Source organism: Dermacentor silvarum, chromosome 6 (assembly GCF_013339745.2).
Source record: "Dermacentor silvarum isolate Dsil-2018 chromosome 6, BIME_Dsil_1.4, whole genome shotgun sequence".
Classification (NCBI taxonomy): Eukaryota; Metazoa; Arthropoda; class Arachnida; order Ixodida; family Ixodidae; genus Dermacentor; species Dermacentor silvarum.
The window spans coordinates 6,749,148-6,768,996 of record NC_051159.1 but is presented as its reverse complement, the minus strand read 5'-3'; positions in this window follow the sequence as shown (position 1 = coordinate 6,768,996).

The following is a 19,849-nucleotide window of genomic DNA, read 5'->3' as shown; positions in this document are numbered from 1 at the left end:
TGCTAGAAAAGAACGAGTTTTGTCTTTAATAATAGATCGGCAAGCTGGAAACCGGCATTTTGCACGCTTTTCATCCTGTTGAAGGGAACGGCTGCAGAGGAAAGCTTAAGAGACGGCTAGCGTATTTGGTCAATGCTCCTTGCTTGACAGGCAAAACACAATGAGATAATTGGTCGGCGGTGGATGCATGTCGCGTTGACGGCGCCGAGGTGAGCAGGCGCACAGCTCATGACATGCCAGATTAAAACCGGCACGTGGAGGGGCGATTTGTGGCAGCAAGGCGTGACGCGTCAACGACCCTTGCCGGTTGTGGCGCACGGTTCAGAAATTCATTCGGAGACACGCTTTCAAGTGGTGTCAAACGTGACGGACGCGATTACAGTTGACCAGATGTACTTGCGGACCGACTGGCTCTGAGAAAGGACGGGGCGGCGCATGACGACGGAAGACCGTTGCCAATCGGCCGTAGCGAAAGGCTTCGAGCAAGCATTTACTGAATAGGGGTACGTGAGCCCAAAGTGTCGGTCGCCACGTTTCATTGACAAAGGACCCGTAGCTACTACGGTATCGGTTTTTCGTATAGGTACGAGTGGAGAAGGGGTCACAGCAAAGGTCAATCGCTGCAGCTTCCAGGTGCCGCCTGTTCTTTAGATTTTATTGAGCCCATTGTGCTGGGCGCTGTGGCTTTCCCAGGGAGCACGCATGCTATGCACCTGTCCCCCCCCCTTTCTTGGAACGTCGTTGTTATTTGTATATTGTTTTGAGGGAGAGGGAGAAGCGCAATACCGGAAGTGCCGGCGAACAAGATGGTCGTCGTGAACAAGATTGGTGCGTCGGCGGACCACTCACAGCCACTCGTGGGCAATTGGGTGGTAAATGCTTGGGGCGGGGCACCGAAGGGTTGAAAACGTGGCCCCGCTGCCCCGTCCAAACGTTCTGGACAAACTTCGGTGCTATGCACCATCGACTATGTCGAGATAGGGTCGCCCTATGTATACCAGTTCCGTCTTATATGTGTACTTGTAACTTCATGTAAAGTCTTGTAAATAATTGTAAATAGAAAGTTTTTCTTTTCTCTCGTCATCTGTGTCTACTTCGATCAAGCAGAAGCATCCAGCGAACCAGTCGCCGCTATCGCTAGCGGCAGTATACATCCTCTACTTGCGTAAACCGGCTCTGGCGGTGCGTCTCGGACGCCCAAGTAGAAGAGTGGTAAAGAAGAACCTGAACTTTACTGTAGGCTGCTATTACTAACCAAACTATTTTATTTCGTGAAAAATACTTCGCCCAATCTATCTACAAATCACAATTTGAACGCTTGTCAAAGTAAACAGCGCAACCTATTCCGTACAGGAACGGCACTCACGCTGTTAGCATCGTCACATTTCACATCTACTAACTGCTGCTAAATACAGCTTAGAACTACAGTGCAGAATACTGCAAAGGTCACATTAGCGAAACCAATTTTCACAAATACCCAACTTATCTTCGAGCCTGATTGCAGGCTAAAACACACGCACATATTGCGCTGGGTGCTCCGTCGACCTTAACCCGCAGAAACTCCGGCCACGATGACTTTATCACTTCAGTACGTTTCGCAGGACCATTTCCCACGTAGAAGACGAAAAATCAAACTAAATGGAGTACGCGAACGCGATAACAAGACATTGCCGCCGAGCGTATACCTGGCGTACAAGATGGAGCGCTCGCTCAAGCGAACATACTGACTGCCCATAGATGGCGCCTCTGTCTACGCAATATGCTGAAGCAAATATTCATATTCATACTCGTACCGCAGCAAATATTCGGAACTAGATGAGGCATGTGTATGCTGCAGCAAAAATCTGGAGACCACTCAGCACATCCTAAAACAATGCGAAGGGATTCACCCCGTGAGAACAGTAGGTAACCTGCACCTTCCAGATGATCTTCGGTTTAAAATGGACGAAACTATCAACCGGTGAACAGTCGAGATAAGTAACAGTATTGATGTAAAAAAATCAGGGAAGAGACTGATACGACAGGATCTCTACAGTCATAGGTAGCGGTACAAGGTAGATTTGGAAGGAAAAACAAAACAAGAGAAATGTTAAGGATATGCATACAAAAATGCTCGATAAAAAAGATGCGTACAATACCTGATTAAATCAAGCAAGCTAGGTGACTATATGTCGCCCCCCCCCCCCATATCAAAGGGGTGCCATTAAATATGGCGCCCACGAAAAAAAAAAAAAAAGCTGTGGCCAGTTCCACTCAGTGAAAACTATTGGAACAGCGGAGCTGTTCTTTGCGTTTTCACGGACTGGAACACGGGCCCTCGCTTTATTTTAAGTGTGCGTTGTACGTTATTCGCTATCGGGGCGTTCCGTTTGCGTTGCTTGATCTTGCCTGGCCATTGAAGCTTGCCGGGAGTTGCGTGGGCTCCTGACGCCGTTGTCGCCGCTTGCACCTCATGACCACGGCTTTGTGATTGATGTGGTATACAGCGAGAGGCGCACCTCTCGGCTGCAGGACAGTCACGTTCGCGAAGACCAAGTCAACGCAGGTGCCCCTAATCGTAGTTGGCTGTTGGCCCCACGCATTGCTAAAGCATGTTAATGTAAACTTTGCACGCATGTACTGCACAATCCAGTTCTCCCGTAAAATGTTGATGTTGAAATGCCCTACAACTGTTGGCGCCCTACGGAAGATTCCGTCTCATAAAGACTTCAGCCGTAACGGCCGTGACGGCACACTTCGGGTATGGCCCTGCGACGGAGGGCCCGTTCTCGCGCAAGCTATCGCTGGCGCTCACGTCGGGCGGCTTATACCTCATCGAGCCTCTCACTGACCTACTTTTCGCAAACGCTCATTGGCAGCATGACTCATTCACCCCTTTCTCGGCGCGGCGCAGCTGCCTGTCTCACTATCGCCCCTCTCGCTCCCAGCTGACGTGACCAGCGTGACGCCAAGCAATACGACGGCACAGGGTCGGCAAACTTGTTAAAAAAAACTATACCTGGCATACAAAACGGAGTGTCGGCCCAAGCCAGTATGTCGAAGGCTCATAGATGGCGCCACTGCCTACGCACTATGGCGGCGCCCACAAAAGAAAATGTCTCTACGAAGAGCTATGGCAGCTCGCAACACATGATCGGGTATTGCAGCAGCTTGAGTATTTTGATGGATATGACTGGTCAGGGATACAAATAATTCCAATAAATAAGCATATGACACGCTGAAATGAATTAACTCTTGTGTGTATTCGGAAAAACATCATAAGATTTATATAATTATGACCACCATTTCTCACAGACATCACATGCTAGAAAGCTGCTACTAAAACCTCTGGCCCATAGACGTACTTGTGACCGTGTTGTTCGGCTACACATAATTGCTCATGAGAAAACTTACGTCAATGCACCCATTGTTTTCACTAACCCTTCTTCTCGGCCCACCAAAAGAAGTCATCGTCTCAACATTTTACTTTTGAATTCATCGATTGATTGTTTTAGGTTTTTCCTTTTTTCCACTCACAATTGGCGATTTCGAATGGCATTGAGGGGTCCTTGCGCGAGTTAACGAGTGATGAATTTGCCGACCTATCGCCTAATTATGTTCATTATTCAACCAGCTCTTCCTGATAGTGTGGGCGTTTATTACGCACGTCTTCTTCATCTGTATATTATCATCATCATCCTACGTTGCACGATCCTCATCTTCAGTTATGTGTGATCATTATCATCATCGAGTGTGTGCTTTTGCTCGTTCGCTCCCAAGTACTCGGGCCGAATAAACGTCGTGCCAACGGAGACGTCATAAGTGGTGGAGGTGCTGGGTATCATCGATCAGGACAGGGGCAGTGCAAAGAGCGGAAGGTCGAACAGGGTGTCCTTGGGCTGCAACTAGCGTCGGTCCATCGTATGGCGTCGTGACTTTCCTTAGACGGGAACATAAATCAGCGTGAATAACAGAAATTGTCGCACCTGTGTCCACCAAAGCACCGACGGGCACTCCTTGGACAAACACCGAGAGCATATTGGACGGGCGCGCTGGAGGAATATCAGTCCTGGCGTCGTATGCAGTTTGTCCTCCAAAAACTGCATATTGTTTGTTTTCTTTTTGCCCCTACAACGTATTCTTCAATTGATTGAAATATGTATGCACTCACTCCTGCAATATCTTGCTATGCAAGACGGCAGTATATGTAAATAAATATGAAATAAACTCGCTTTGGCGATACAAATGTGCTAAAAGACTGCCTACGAAATTTACACGCATCTTTCGGAGCTTTTGAGGCCGATAGGACATGCGTCGACCTAAATGAGCGAGAGCCACTAGTACGGATAAATATGTAAGAGGTTGAATGTTTAAAAACTATTTTTTGCGCTAAATGTTCATTAACAGGTGGAGCTAAAGATAAGTGCATTCAAAACTCATGTAAGACGCATTCATTCGTTCTCATGTTTATAATGGTAATTATGCTAAGAATCCGATAGTGCTGCAGCCCAGCTATCCCTGTTTAACCTTGCCTCAATGAGAAACACTGTTACCGAAGAAGTCGGAATGAGACGAAGTGTTGCTCACGTTCCAGTCGCTGCCCTTGCTGATAAGCAACAGTGGAATGGCGATGATCGGGATCGCCAAGATGATGCTCATGACCCCGAAGAAGCAAAACTTGTCTCCTACTATACCGCTTTCAGCTGGATTGCTGCTATGGAAGTCCGGACCTGGCTGCATTTGCTGTAAGTTAGGCGGTGAAAGCTCAACAATAGCTGTCGCCGCTCGTGGTGACTCGGGGACTCCACCTCCAGGCTTCGCTGCGTCGGCCGGCGGAATGGGCTGATCAGGGCGTGTTGGCGAAAGTTTTCCAGAAACGGTTTGCGGCGGGACATTTGTCTGTGGATCCGTCTTGACATTCGCGGCTTCACTCTTCGGTGGCGAGGGATGCTTGGCATCAGTCTTTGCGGGTGGGGGTTGTTGAGAATCGGCCTTTGTCGGTTCGGGCTGTTGAGAACCAGACTTTGGAGGACTGCCGCCCGCCTTTTTCTCACCGGAACGTGGCTCGGACGGCTTCGCTGAGTCGGGACCTGGCGTGCCCGTCTTCGGCGGGTCGCCTTTTGTCGCAGCAGACTTTGCCCCGTCAGGCTGCGACTTTTCGCCAGCTTTGTCACTCTCAGGTCCAGCCGGAGCACCCGAGGTAGGCGGAGCGGCAGTTCTGCGATAAAAAAGTAAACGCGAGTGTTTTAGGCAATGACATTATTCTTGTCGTACGCTACAAGCGAGGAGCAAAGCAGTGAAATGCCTTGTTGGGCCAGAACTCATGTCCAGACAAAACGTGTCTTCGTATCTCCATCCGCGCCCAGAGCCGAGAATATGAGCTATTTCGGTAGTTCATGCATGGGGAAAACGGGGCTGAAAAAGCTTCTTGCACTTCGTTTTACATACACAAGATCTCTTTGGGCATTGTTAGAGACAGAGAAGTGCGGCGCCTAGATCACATGTTGAGTTTGAAGTAACAAACTGCATCACGCACCGAAAGGACCTTAAATTTCAAGCGAGAGCCCCCTGCCTCTTCTTGTGGGTGGGGCCACGCTTCCTGCTGGAAATTCAACGTCACACGAACCAACGCCTCCACGTCAGACGCACTGCCTGCAACAGCGCCAATTATGGTGCGTGACTTCGATAAATCTAAGGAGGTTTAAGAAAAATCTGGAGTGGAGGTGATGCCCTGAAGGTGAAGCCGGTCAGCGCCATCTTACCAGGGGAGTCGATTAACGGTAGCATGTGCCGGATCAGAGGAAGGGTTTTGTTTTCGCTTCCAGCGGTTTTAACACGGCCAATTTCGCCATTCAGATGATTCTTGATGTGTCTGTGTCCCTGCTTTCAGGATAAAACTAACGTATTGACAACTTGTATGAGCGATTGTGATATGATGAATAAGGCAACCGCAATATTGTAACCCGGAACAACAAGGCTTTATTTTTCAATCAGTCATGAATTTATTAGAACAGAATAAGGAGCAGTTGAACTGCCCCTTCTTGGTTCAGCTCGCTTTTAGATATGGAATAGCTATGTAAGGTAGTAAGGTGTAGCCTAAAACAGCTTGCAGGCGTTTGGACCAGAGACTTGTCCATGTTTCCCTTCTGCACTTGCGACTGCGGCAACACTGCAAGCGGCCACCTCTCACGAGCCCTGTGTAGGAGGTCGCGAAATCTAGGTTTCGATGACGCGGTGGAGCGAGCGGCACTACGAAACATTCGGTCATTGCTACCGGCGCTCCTCATCAGGACAGCTTTGTGTCAGCGAGTTCTCGTGGTTACAGAGAGATCTGTTTATGTCTGTGTGTCCGCACGTGACGCCAGGCTTTTTCACTTAGTTAGCCAATGTTTACTTTAATTGACACAACTAATAAAGCTAGGAACATCAGTGTACTTTCCAATACTGTTCCATCCTTACTAATGCTTGGCCTTCCGGTTGAAACCGTGTTGTTGTTCTTTAGCTTGACTTGGCATGGATCACTCCTTGGCCAATCCTCTACAGTGGGCTCGTGCTATACTCACTATGGAGAATTTGACTAAGTGGGTACGAAGTTGCCCTGTGCCTATCAGGCTCTTGAAAAAAAAAAAAACTTGGGGTCAGCAGCTACTGCTGTTTCGAGATTGTACTGATTACTGTCCGAGACTAAAGACTCCCTGCGAACATACATACGATTGTTAAAAGAATTGCTCGTACCGAAGCGTACCCAGACAAAGAAAGACAATACGAGCGCTCGACTTGTCTATCATTCTCTGTTTATGTGTCAACCTGTGCATCTGTTATAAAAGCTATCTTTAGCAGCCAGCTGAGCAATACATACTTATGAATAAGGTGCCGCCGTCCCTGCGGCAGACGCTAGAGAGGCGGCGCGGTCGTAACACAGTACCCGAAAACGTGAAACATTAGAGCGCGTCCTTTCCCTTATTGACGGATTGAGGGCAGCAAGTGGAGCGGCTTTCGAAGTACTGGTTGAAAAAAAAAAAACGCAGACTCGTCAACCGAAAAAAGAAGAAAAAAACTAAATTGTTATTGGCGTCTCGGCACCCAATACAGATGCCCTGTTCAGAATTAAAGACATGCACGGCGGTCTTTATTATATACATGCCCAATGACGTAATGCGTTTGCCTACAGCTCAGAGAGGGGTACCCGGTTAATATAACTGGGAACAAGAAGGCTACAACAGCAGCCCAATGATGTAGCCAAAGGGCACACGGTGTCGAACGCATTGTCAGAACATACGGAAAAGCAGGTAACAGTATTGATTGGCAATCGGATTGCGTCATCGAAAAGAACAATAATTTATATTCCGCCTGCTCCTTCAATTATTTTGCATGCAATCTACTGCGCACACGACAGACCGGACAAAGGGACCCCTCCCTGACCTGTACGCAAACCCATTACGTCATTCGTCATATATAATAAAGACATCCATGCAGCTTGTTCATTATGATCAATGCACCTGTATTGGGTGCGGAAACGTCAGAAACTTTTTACGTTTCTTTTTCGGTTGCTAAGTGTACGTTTTCTCCAACCATGTTGTTTCCTCGCCAGTTGAGCTTTCGTCGAACCTTCGATTACTTTCGACGTACTATGACAGAAAAAGAGTGCTGTTCGACGTCACAGGCTTAACGAGACTGATAACTGGGGGATTTAAGGTCAAAGTATTCTTATTAAAGGCGAAAACAATAAACTCAAACAAAAATAAATCGTGCTAGTAGACGCATCTATTCGTCTGTTCCCTTCACCCATCCCGTGTATTTGGCCCTTATTCACATTTATGCAAGGTACAGGGTCTTTAAATTACTTTGTACTGGCCTTTATTCACGATCTGTGGCTTTCTTCTTCATATTGTGTGTGACAACCTGCTGCGTACTCTGTCGGAACACCAAGAACCTGTTTATGCAACGTAGATAAATTCGTTCCGGATGCACCCGCCGTGGTTGCTTAGTGGGCGGCTAAGCAAGAGGTCGCGGGATCGAATGCCGGCTCTGGCGGCCGCATTGCGATGGGGGCGAAACGAGAAAACACGCGGGTACCTAGATTTAGGTGCACGTTAAAGAACCCCAGGTGGTCGAAATTATTCCGGAGTCCTCCCCTACGGCACGCCTCATAATCAGATCGTAGTTTTGGTACATAAAACCCTAATATTTTTTTTTGTTCGGGATCCATCAGCCACCGTGTAAAAGCTAAGTTTTATGCCGCAGACGACTCAGAGTTCTTTGTTAATCACATTCACTCGACAGCCATCGTGAGATTCGTTCTGCGTCTCACAAACGTTATTGTGAGCGGCATTGATGTAGCTCATTCCATCACGTTGTTCAAGGTATGCGATATGGCAGTTATTACTGAGTTTTAGATTACGAGACGCAAACCGCACCTAAGTGCTGGGGGACACAAACCACTGAATGTACAAAAGAACCTAAAGCCAGCACAAAAGAGTGCGATTGCGATCCCCCAACGCTGGGGTGCGGCTTGCGTCGCCCTAATCTAAAACTCTCTATTGTGTTAGCGGTGCTACGTTTAGAAATACCAGCAGCCCCTACTACGAATTGAGGCGGGAATTATGGATTTTTTGTCGTTACAAACTAAAAAATCCCTGCGAGATGAGTAAAAATAAAATCATCGCTTACGTAGGAGGTGTGCTGACCTTTTCAGCCATTGCTTCTTCTGCTTCGTCTTCTATGTGATGTTCCCGTGAGCGCGCCGATCAAAATTGCCTAACGTTCGAAAATTGCTGCATAAAAAACAGTAAAAAGCTGACATTTCTTTTACGTAGCTTTTGCACCTTGTTAAGTTCTACTAGTGATAAGTTTTGAAAGGAATAAAATGATGATGCTTCTCATACTCGAGTGATGCTTCTCATACTCGAAGGCTGGCGAATGAGGGGAGAGAGTGTGAGAAAAAAAAATGTTCGGCCCTTACACCCTGTGTTGATGGTTGACCAGCGAAGCTGAAAAAGGCGGCCACGGTTTTTATCTTAAGGTTTATCACGCGGGTATATTAAAGGGTTTCTGAACTCTGTTACGTAATTATGACTCGCTTTACGCACCCCTTTATGCCGAACACGTTTGGCGCCGTCGGCACTGCGGCGGTGGGCGGACACCCGGCGCTGTTCGCGGCGCCGTTCGTCGTACGCGAGCTGCTCCTCGGGAGAACGCCCGAGGCGTGGCTGCACCATTGCGATGTCGGAGAGAGAATGACGCGCACCGGCACCGCTGCGAGAGAGGAACGACGACACCAACCGCGCAGACAATTGCGCGCCATATGTTCCCTCTCCCCTTTCTCTCTCACACTTGGTGCGTGCGCACTCCCCACAGGCTGTAGAAACGATAAAAGAAAGACAAGAGGGTTAACCAGGACTGAGCCCGGTTGGCAACCCTGCACTCCGGGACGGGAAAAGGGGTAGGAAAGATCAAGAGGAGAAGAGAAAGTCCGCAGTGGATATCAGTGAGAGAGAGAATCTCCAAATTATTTTCGACGATATATATCCAAACAACGCAAAACTCCTTTCTTACAATACATTAAATGGGCTATTAGAAAATCACTTATTGGAGTTAAAAATAAAGCCGTCATAGCGACAGATGCCTCGCAATCAGAAGAAAAATCTGGAATTGGAATTTTCTCTTCCGCTTTCGATTGGTCGTTCTCCTTAAGACTTCCAGACTATATACCAGTATTTCTAGCTGAGTTTCTGGCAGTTACATTGGCTCTACGAAAAGTGTACTCATCAATCTCGGAAGTTGTAATCGTAACGGATTCTTTGTCATTATGTTCAGCTCTCACGGCAAATAGTGACTCACAAGTTTCGCGTACATTCCAATGTCTTATTCCTTCTAACTTAAAATTAATTAGCTTGGTATGGGTGCCTGGTCACAAAGGATTAGTTATCAATGAAATAGCTGACAGCTTAGCGAGAGCTGCCCTTAATGGTCCAATCCTTCCGATTCTTCCTGTATCAGCTTACATAACCGCGGCTAGGTTCAGGAGACGGGCAGTCATGCAAGACTCCTGGAATCTGCCATTAATAAATCTAACTGATTATCGACATCTCCTATTTCCTTGGAACAGAAAATTCTTCCATAATAGAAAACTCGAAGTCCTTTTTACCAAATTCAGATGTCGCATTCCTACAATAAACTTTTATCTGCATCGATCTGGTCTGGCCCCCTCCTCCTTGTGCCCATACTGTGGTAAAGACGAAACAATAGAACACTTCTTCCTGTCATGCCGCCGTTTTTCCTTATTAAGAAAACATGCTTTAGAAGAAAAATTTAACAGTGCTAAATTAAATATTACGATACCCAATATTCTATCCTTTGGTGCCTCTTCTTTCGGACATTTTCATAGGGATGTGGGTGCAGCTGTTGTGGGGTGAATAAATGAATCACGACGATTTCCTTGCTAAATTATTAAATTTTACATGAATAAATTCCTTTCGTCATTCGAAAATTTTCAAAAGTGATCCTTATTAGACTCCGATAATTGTTTTCCTTCAATCACCCGATTCTTGGCCAATTCTCCATAGTGGGTGCGAGCCACGTTTGAAGGCAAGCAAGCAAGCAAGCAAGCATATCAGCGCCGTAGTAATAGTTCCCTGCTCTATAGCACAGACGGTCCTCCGTCCGGATCATAGACGGTCACTCAATCCAGCAGCTTTTAAAAATCGCAGCAGCACTTTTGTGGTCTTTCGCAGCTGTGATATGCCAGACCATGGTCCCAGGATTTTGTCCAAGGTGAATGGTTTTCTATCCAACTACCGTATAAGCACCCTATAAGCACCAGCGGAAACCTAACACTAGGCGCGGGGAGACAGCGCACGCGAAGGGACCAGCCATCTCGGATGGCCCAAGCCAACTCGGCTCAAATTAACTCCAAAATGAAGCGCGGGATATTTACAGGCAGAGGCAATAAAAGTAGAAGTTGAGGACCCGTGTGTTCTAGCCGCTAGGCGAAAGACTCCACGCCGCTATCAAGAAGGTACCTCAGCTCACTTGTTTCCATCAGCGAGTGACATGTACAGCTAGAGGTTCTATGAAGTACTTGACACACTGCTGTGTTCGGTAATCAATAGGTATATCCACCTGATATGTAGCAGCATATGTCCCTCATTGAGCAGCTTGCCATAGGGAAGGAAGACGAAGCATATATAACATAGTTCTACGGTGACGACCTGGAACCAGGACGCCTGATTTTGCATAGAGATATGCTGATTGACATTTTAAGCCAGCAAAAGTAGGCATCATTGCACACATTTGGGGACGTCGTGTACATGTTTACGGGGGGAGGGGGGGGGGAGGCGAACTACTGCGACGCCTTTTGCCGGAAATGGCCAAACTAAAAAAATTGCGTTGGCCATACCGGTCTCGTCGACCACATCCGAGAGGTCCTTTTCTTGCCTTCAGCGACTGAAAATGTACTTGCTGTCGATGACTGGCCAAGCCCGTTTGTACTTTTTGGCAATTTTGCATCAATTTGCATAAGATTGCCGACGACTTCATTCGCAGACCAAGTTCCCGAACGAACATTTTTGTAATGATGGTGAAATCATCGCATCAGACAACAAACCGATGTCTTTATATGAGAGAGAAAGGCACCAACTCACAAGTCAAGGCAAACCACCTGGCTTAGAAAACAACGCAAAAAATTATACAAAGGAACGAAAATGGGGTCCATAACAGCGCAAGCAGAGTGAAGGCATTTAGGTAAGAAAATACGCGTGGTTGCGCTATTTGTAAAACTCCCTAGTCTATCTGTGCATTTTTCTTATTAATTTTTATTCGTCGTATGCTGTATTTGCCTCTCAATAACACAATTCACGTTGTTACTATATTTGCTATCGAGTCCTTTCACGCTTTTGAGATATCGCTGTGCTATTTATTTATTTGATAATGTGTTTTGTGGTGTTGTCGGTCAGGATGGGCGGAAGCGTTCGGGTTCGAAGCTCCAGGGTGCCAGCGGCAGGGGAAATCCAGCAACCTCCACCAATTGAGAAGATGTTTATTGGCGGTGTCCTTCACGGACGCTACGAGTTCCAAGAACGGCGAGGCAGCTTGGAGCACCGTCTCCAAAAACACCAGCGACCAACAGCGCGAGCAGAGCGGGCCGAGCGTTGGCGATGCTGCTGGAAGGAGGCGTGTCTTCTTCACAGTTTATTTATTTGAGCGCCTGATAATTTTTACTCTACAATCCTCTGTTCTGCCTCTGGAAAATAAACGAAACAAGTGCATAAGGCATGGTTTCACATGTAATGAAACCACATAGTTGTGTTCAGAAATTGTTATATATCGTTTAATGCTTCGATATGGTATGTCTTATCTTCTCAATTACTGACCTTTCGTCAGGAAAAGATTTCTTGATTGTATCTTTTGTATTCAATATTTTACAAGGCGTTACATTGCTTTTTCATAGATGTGTACTTGTGCGACTTATTAAGCACCAAACACATGTATCTCCCGAACGTGTTTAACTGAACCCGCTTGTCGCATGGCTCAACTAAGAGACGCCAGTCTCTTGGCGGTGCGAGGGGAGTCAGGCTGTAAAACTGAATGGTCTCCTATTCTGAGGTCTTGCAAATACTCATATAAGCTCGTCACATCAGTGAACAATCTTTAGAGGTCACACGAAGTTACCAGTATAACTGTTATTAATATATATATATATATATATATATATATATATATATATATATACACATGGGTGGGGTCCGGAAGGCTGGTCAGCCCCCCCCCCCCTCCCCCCGAAAAATGAAAACTTTCCGCCTATGCAGAGAGAGATACAGACCGCGCGCCTGCTTCCGAAAGCAAGGATGGCGTGGCAGCGTGGCGACGCCCTACCCTCACGCACCACCTAGTGCGCCAACGCGGCAGCAGGTTTCCCTTTTTAACCGCCCTGCTCCGTCGTGGCGCGCTCCTGACGTGGGGTGGCGGTCACTGGGTATTTAGGCGCCGTTTCACTGCTACCGACTACAGACACCGGTATTTTCGCTCAATGGGCCATTTGGCGCTTTCACATAAAAACTGATTTATCGGTTACGTTTTCTCCTTCTATAGACGTGCATGTTTTTGCACTACCACTGCGAGTGCCTGCTGTTGTCGTGGTGAAATAGCGTACAGCAACAGGAATTGCTGGAATCTGCAGTTTTTATTTCATTGCACGAAACAATAACTCAAATAGGTACCGAGTTCAAACGTTCCTAGCGCCACGCTCAGTCCGCACTCTAAAGCGTCCTAGAAGCAATCAGGAGATACCATTTTGCATAGACAGAGCCGAACAAAGATCATTCTGAAAATTTGAATTTCTGCATAATCAGCATTGTCATGATTATTTCTTAAATATGCAGTACAGCAGCAGCAGCTACAGCATGTTGCCTAAATGCCTCTTCTTGCTTGCACAGCTCGTGGATTTGTTCGCTGGTCATGCCTTTCGTCCCCGGATCATGGCGTGTTCCGCACCGGTCTAACACGTGGCGATTACTAGCAGTTCATCATGGTTCAGCCTTATTGTCCAGGTGGATGATCGGTGTGAATGGCACGTTCTTCCTTCTCCGGTGATTCTGCGCATTCCCGTGGATGCTCCTACCGCGACAACTCCGACAACTGACGCCATCAGATCGGTGACGTCAAGCATCTGCAGTATAAAAGTTCCTCCATTCCAGTGCTCCGGCAGTGGGCAATGCAGCAGCAGCAGCTACAGCATGTTGCCTAAATGCCTCTTCTTGCTTGCACAGGTACGTTACTTCGACAACTCGTACTGTATCCGATCCGATAATCGATTCCTGCTGCTGCTGTGTTGCCGACATACTTCTTTGCGTAGTAGACTCATGTGCAATTTTTCATATGTCATCGATTACCTTAGTCGTCTTATCCTCAGCGGTGACGTTGAGCTCAATCCCGGCTCCAGGAGACCAGCGTCTAGAACTGGCAAACCTGACGAGTTACAAGAAAGCTTTCTCAACGCTCTTGAGACGTCGGTCGAGTTGGCAATGTATATAGTTGTGATAACCCTTCTCTTGTGAAGGTTATTTCTGATTTATTTGCTTGTCAGAAAACTATATCCCAGGACTTATCTGAAATAAAAAGAAAACAAGCTGTGAATACACGTTTCGATGCTTTGGAATTGCGTGTGGCTGCTCTCGAAAACTCATGTTCGAAGGCACTGTCTGATGAAGATTCTGATCAGCTTCGTTCTGAGGCGGTTTGCCTAAAGCGTACTGTTACCGAACTAACTGCCAAATATGACGATCTTGAAAACCGGTCACGAAGAAATAACATAATTTTTCATGGCATACCTGAAGATAACGACGAGAATAGTGGCACACTGCACTCCAAGGTTGCGAACGTGTTCAAAAGACTTTCCCTTGACTGTCCGCGTATTGAACGCTTCCATAGATTAGGCAGAATGCACCCTGGGCGTTCTTGCCCTATAATTCTAAAGTTGCTTGATTTCAGTGATAAGCTAGTAGTGCTGAAAAACGCTTATAAGCTGAAAAATTCCTGGCATGAAACTTTCCGAAGATTTTTCGGCCAGAGTGCGCGCAGTTCGCAAAAAGCTGTGGGATGCTTCGGTTGAGTAGCGGAATAACGGCTCGGTTATTAAAACGAGGTTTGATCATTTATTTATTGATAATGTACGTCATAACTGGGACACTGCCTCCAATAGTTTAGTAATCGCTCCTGGTTTTGATTCCAGCGCAAAATTTCCAAAGGCATCTTCATCATTAGGTTGACATTTCGATCATTCTGCCACTGATCTCGCGCTTTTGAATGTTAATGCCAGAAGCAAAACCAACAAATTTCCACAGTTTCGTTGGCTCGTTTCTTTATGTTCTCCTCGTGTTATTTGCATCACAGAGACGTGGCTTCACGAAGACATTCACGATTCAGAATTTACGCCTCCTGGTTACATTGCTGTCCGGTATGACCATCAGAATAAGAAAGGTGGTGGTGTTGGTCTGCTTGTACGTGCCGATTTGAACATTAAGGTTTTACCAGGTCCTCCTAATGTGGAATCGGTTTGGTCCAAGTTACTAGTGCATAAACAGAATTTAACAATTTGTGGTCTTTATTGCCCCCCTGATAGTCCTAGTGACTTGTTCGATAATATTTTGCATTTTATTCGTGACCTTAGCCTCGACAATTCTAACTTAATCGTTCTTGGTGACTAACTTTCCCGGCATTCACTGGCCTTTGCTCACATGCTCCGCCTCTAATGCCTCTATTTGTAGAGACTTACTTACATTTTCTTTCTCACATAACCTGATCCAATCAGTGGATAAGAATACGCGGCAGAACTCCAAACTTGACTTAGTTTGTATCAGAGATAGTCTTGCTGATCTAGGTTTTAAGTACGATATCGTGGAAGGAATCTCGGGCCATAACGCAGTTCTCGTACACATTAACTTCCCTATCCCACATAACCGCTTTAGTTATTCCACATTTCGCGATTTTAACAAGGCTGACGATACGTCTATCACTGATACTCTGGCAGATAACTTTGACCACTTTTTGGAAGTCAGTACCGAAAGTCATGTTGACAGTCTTGTTGATTGCTTTGGGTCTTTGGTGAAATCTTGCATCAATAATTACGCTCGATTAAAAACGAAAAAAGATAAATAATAAACTTCCTTGGATTAACCGGGATATCTTGCACCTGTCACGCCGCGTGGGTAGACTACGTAAATCAAAGCAATCTAATCTTGCGCTTCGCGCTCCTTTTGAACAAGCCAAGGAGGAACTTCGTACCCGTACTAAAACGCTAAAGATTTCTATTTTTCAGTGCAACTTCCAATACTATTTAAATGAAATCCTCGCAGGTTCTGGACATCAATCTTACCTACTGCGAAGGGCAGTACGTACCTCTTTCAAGATAAATGACACTGTTACTAACGACCCCATCGTAGTTTCGAATGCTTTTAACTCGTGCTTCCAATCTGTTTTCACTCTCAATAACCATGTAGTCCCAAAGTGTAATTATGACACACAATCTAATAAACTAAGCAATATCGTAATAAATTCTGATGGTGTCTTAAACCTGATCTTGAGTCTCGACACTAAAAAGTGTGCCGGTTCAGATGGTATCCCGAATACTTTCCTTCTTAGATAGTCCTTATGGACAGCTCAGTACCTTAGCGTAACCTTCCAAAAATCCTTAGACTCCGGTGAAGTACCAACTAAATGGAAAACAGCCAAAGTCCTGCCATTGTATAAATCAGGTTATAAACAACTTATCTGTAATTACAGGCCGATTTCTCTCACAGCCCAGTCTTGCAAGATGTTAGAGCATATTATTTACAAACACATAATCGAATTCCTTGACTCAAATGACGTCCTAACATCTGCTCAGCATGGTTTCTGTCGTGGGTATAGCACTGTAACGCAATTAGTCGATTTTGTTCATGATGTCGCTTCTAACCTAGACGTAGGTAAACAACTGGATGCCATCTTAATGGACTTTTCTAAAGTATTTGACTTTGTAATTCATTATAAACTACTTGTAAAACTAAATGCCATATTCAACAATCACCGTCTTGCTTCTTGGATAGCCAACTTTCTTCATTGTCGCTCTCAATTTGTATCTTTTATTTCGGTGGAATCAACTCCTGTTGACGTCACATCAGGCGTTCCTCAGGGATCCGTATTAGGCCCCGTATTATTTCTCATATATAATAATGATTCGCCTTGTAGCACCTCCACTAAAATCTAACTTTATCCAGATGACTGTGTATTATACAAATCTATTAACTCCATTGATGAACATCACCGTCTTGCACAATCCATTATGTCTTTCTGCACTTGGTGCAAAACGTGGCAAATGAACATCAACTGCAGTAAAACAGTCGTGATGTCATTTGCCAATAGACAGAGCTCCCTCTCATTCGATAATTCTTTGGATGGCATCCCACTTAAACGAGTTTCTCAATACAAATACTTAGGAGTCGTTCTAACAGAGCATCTTTCATGTTCTAAACACATCGAATATATAACTGGTAAAGCCCTAAAAAAGTTAGCTTATTTGCGCCGCACCTTAGCTAAGACCCCTCGCGATACTAAACTCTTATTATATAAAACGTTAATTCGCCCTGTTCTAGAATGTGCATATGTTGTCTGGTGTCCCTACAAACACTGTGGAATAATTTCGCTCAATAATGTTCAACGTAAATCTATCTGTTTCATTTGCCAAAATTACATCCGCAATTTCTCGCCAACACAGGCTCAACAATCCCTGAACATCGAGCCATCACTTTCACGGTATTGCATCGAAGTCTTAAAACTTTTATATGCAAATAATAACTCCACTTGTGGTCTTTCTGATTGTAACTACATCACATTTACAAACGCAAGTTGTACCCGTAGCTCCCACGCCTAGAACATAACAACTATATTTGCCCGTACTAACACATTCAAATACAGTTTTTTTTCCACGTACAATTGAGCTATGGAATTCTCTTCCCGGCGACATTCGTTCACTATCACTAAAGATTTTACAGCTACCACCACTAAGCTCCTCGCTAACATGTAACGCGCTTTCATTTTTCATTTTTTGTGTATGTGTGTTTTTTATTGTTGTAGCAATGTATAATGTTCCTACTCCTGCTATAGCCCTATATTGGGCTGCAGTATATGTAAATAAATAAATAAATAAATATATAAATAAATAAATAAATAAATAAATAAATAAATAAATAAATAAATAAATAATTCTTATTGTCATTCTAAAAACATACGGTGGTAAGGTTTTGCGTATCAACAGTTGGCGAAATCCAGGTGAGAGAGGTGTACGCGTATTTTTTAGCCAGAGTTTACACAACTGGGCATCCGTCTGGTTTTGTCCAGTGGTCAGACGTGAGGTTTCGCATGACCCAACGAAGTCGGATGTCCCGGTACAAATACAAAAGTCTCTTTCATACTTTCGTCACGTGAGACTCTACTAACATATACTTCCGATGCGAGCACCTTTAGCGTTAAGATTTCCGTATGCTACTTAGCAAAAAAAAATTATGCAGACTCTACTCCATTAAACAGCTATGTAACGTGAAACATTCACGGTTTCGTAGAGAGTGATTCTTCTTGTTGATGAGGGCAAATTAGCCCAACAAAGGAAAAGACACCGTGCTAGGGAAGACAAGCGCTTCCCTTGCAGTGTGTCTTGTGTTTTGTTGCGTTAATCTCCCTCATCAAGAATGCAAGACGAACTAGCCCATCAAATAATTCTTGCAGAGGGTCTTGTGAATAAATACCTGCTGGGACGAGTAGTGCTCTTGCCACGTGTTGCGAACTGATGTGAAGTGCACCGCATGGTGGTGTCAGTTGATGTTGCGATACCGAGTGACCCAATTTGGCTACCACAAAGGTTCATTGAAGTGCAGCATATAACTATAATCATCATCAGCTGCATACTTCGATGTCCACTGCAGGACGAAGGCCTCTCCCTGCGAGCTCCAGTTACCACTGTCTCGCACTAGATGATTCCAATTTGCGCCTGCAAATTTCCCAATTTCATCACCCCACCTAGTTTTCTGCCATCCTCGACTGCGATTCCCTTCCCTTGGCACCGATTCTGTAACTCAAATGGTCCACCCCTCATCTACCCTACGCATTACATGGACTTCCCAGCCCCATTTTTATTGTAATAGCAATTATATGGACACTCCAAGCAAATATCTGCCGTCGTCGTCCACGTCATCGTCGCCGTGGTGTCCCGTACAAAGTCCAAAGGCGATAATACCGTCGCCGCGCGCCATATGGTGCATGTGCGAGTGAATTCGCGTGGGGGTAGCCCACGATCGCGGCTCAATCTGGCGCGAAGAGAGGGAAGCTTACAGGAAACGCGCCGTCTTCCATCTTGCGAAATGCCATGGGGGGATGGAACAGAGTGAGGGAGGCGCTATTGGTCACCGACAGCAACTGGGCATTTCGCGACCGCGCGCATGGGAACCGACGATCGCGGCTAAATCTCTCGCGCGCAGGGAGGAAGGCAGCACGGGAGGGAGGTGGGGCGGCGTTCTACTCCGGCACCAACTGCGCTCTTTGCGAGGCCACGCACGGTCGAGCGCGCCTTATCTTGAAAGTGGTTTGCAGGCGGCTCATATACCTTTGTACGTGCGGTGTTCTCGTCGCTTAGTTTGCGTTAAAGCGATAAACACCACGAAGGTCACTTTGCTCGCTGCTGCTGCCACTCTTCCTGACGTCAGTGTTTTGACAGTCAGTGTCCGCGGTCATCGAGTGTGATGTGTTCATATTTGCCTGTGCGCGCTGACACCAGGCTTGCTTATTTAGTTAGTAAGCGAATATTTCCAAGTTTATATGGCCGATAAAACTGCTATCCTTACTTCGTATAGCTGTATACTAATTTGCTATCCTGTTCATCACTACTTAGAATAAAGGTAGCATGGCGGATATGGGTTCAGTACAGGTTGTTAGAATTCTTCTGCTGCTTTTGCTATATCATCGAAATTTCTGATGGCATTACCTATACTTATCTTTCAGTGCACACATCTTGCCTTCTCCTAGGCCTAGCTTTCTCACTGATTTGACGTTGCGGCCATTCTTTACTGCTTCCAATCTTTTCCTCGTTATAATTTACAATATCATTTACTTTCTTCTTGTTGACCAGTTTTTTACAGTTTAGCTAATTCTGATGTTTTGAGTTAGACACTTTCACGTTTTGGCGTTTGTTGATTAGGTTCTTCTTTACATGGGATAGCTTAAATACCTACTGGTTGCCTTGGTTCCTTACCTCCCACTTTAATTGCTGCTTCCTAATTTAGCCAAGTTACGGTTTCATTCATTATCTCTATGTTATCTTCATCTTCCTGTTCTAAAGCTGCATATT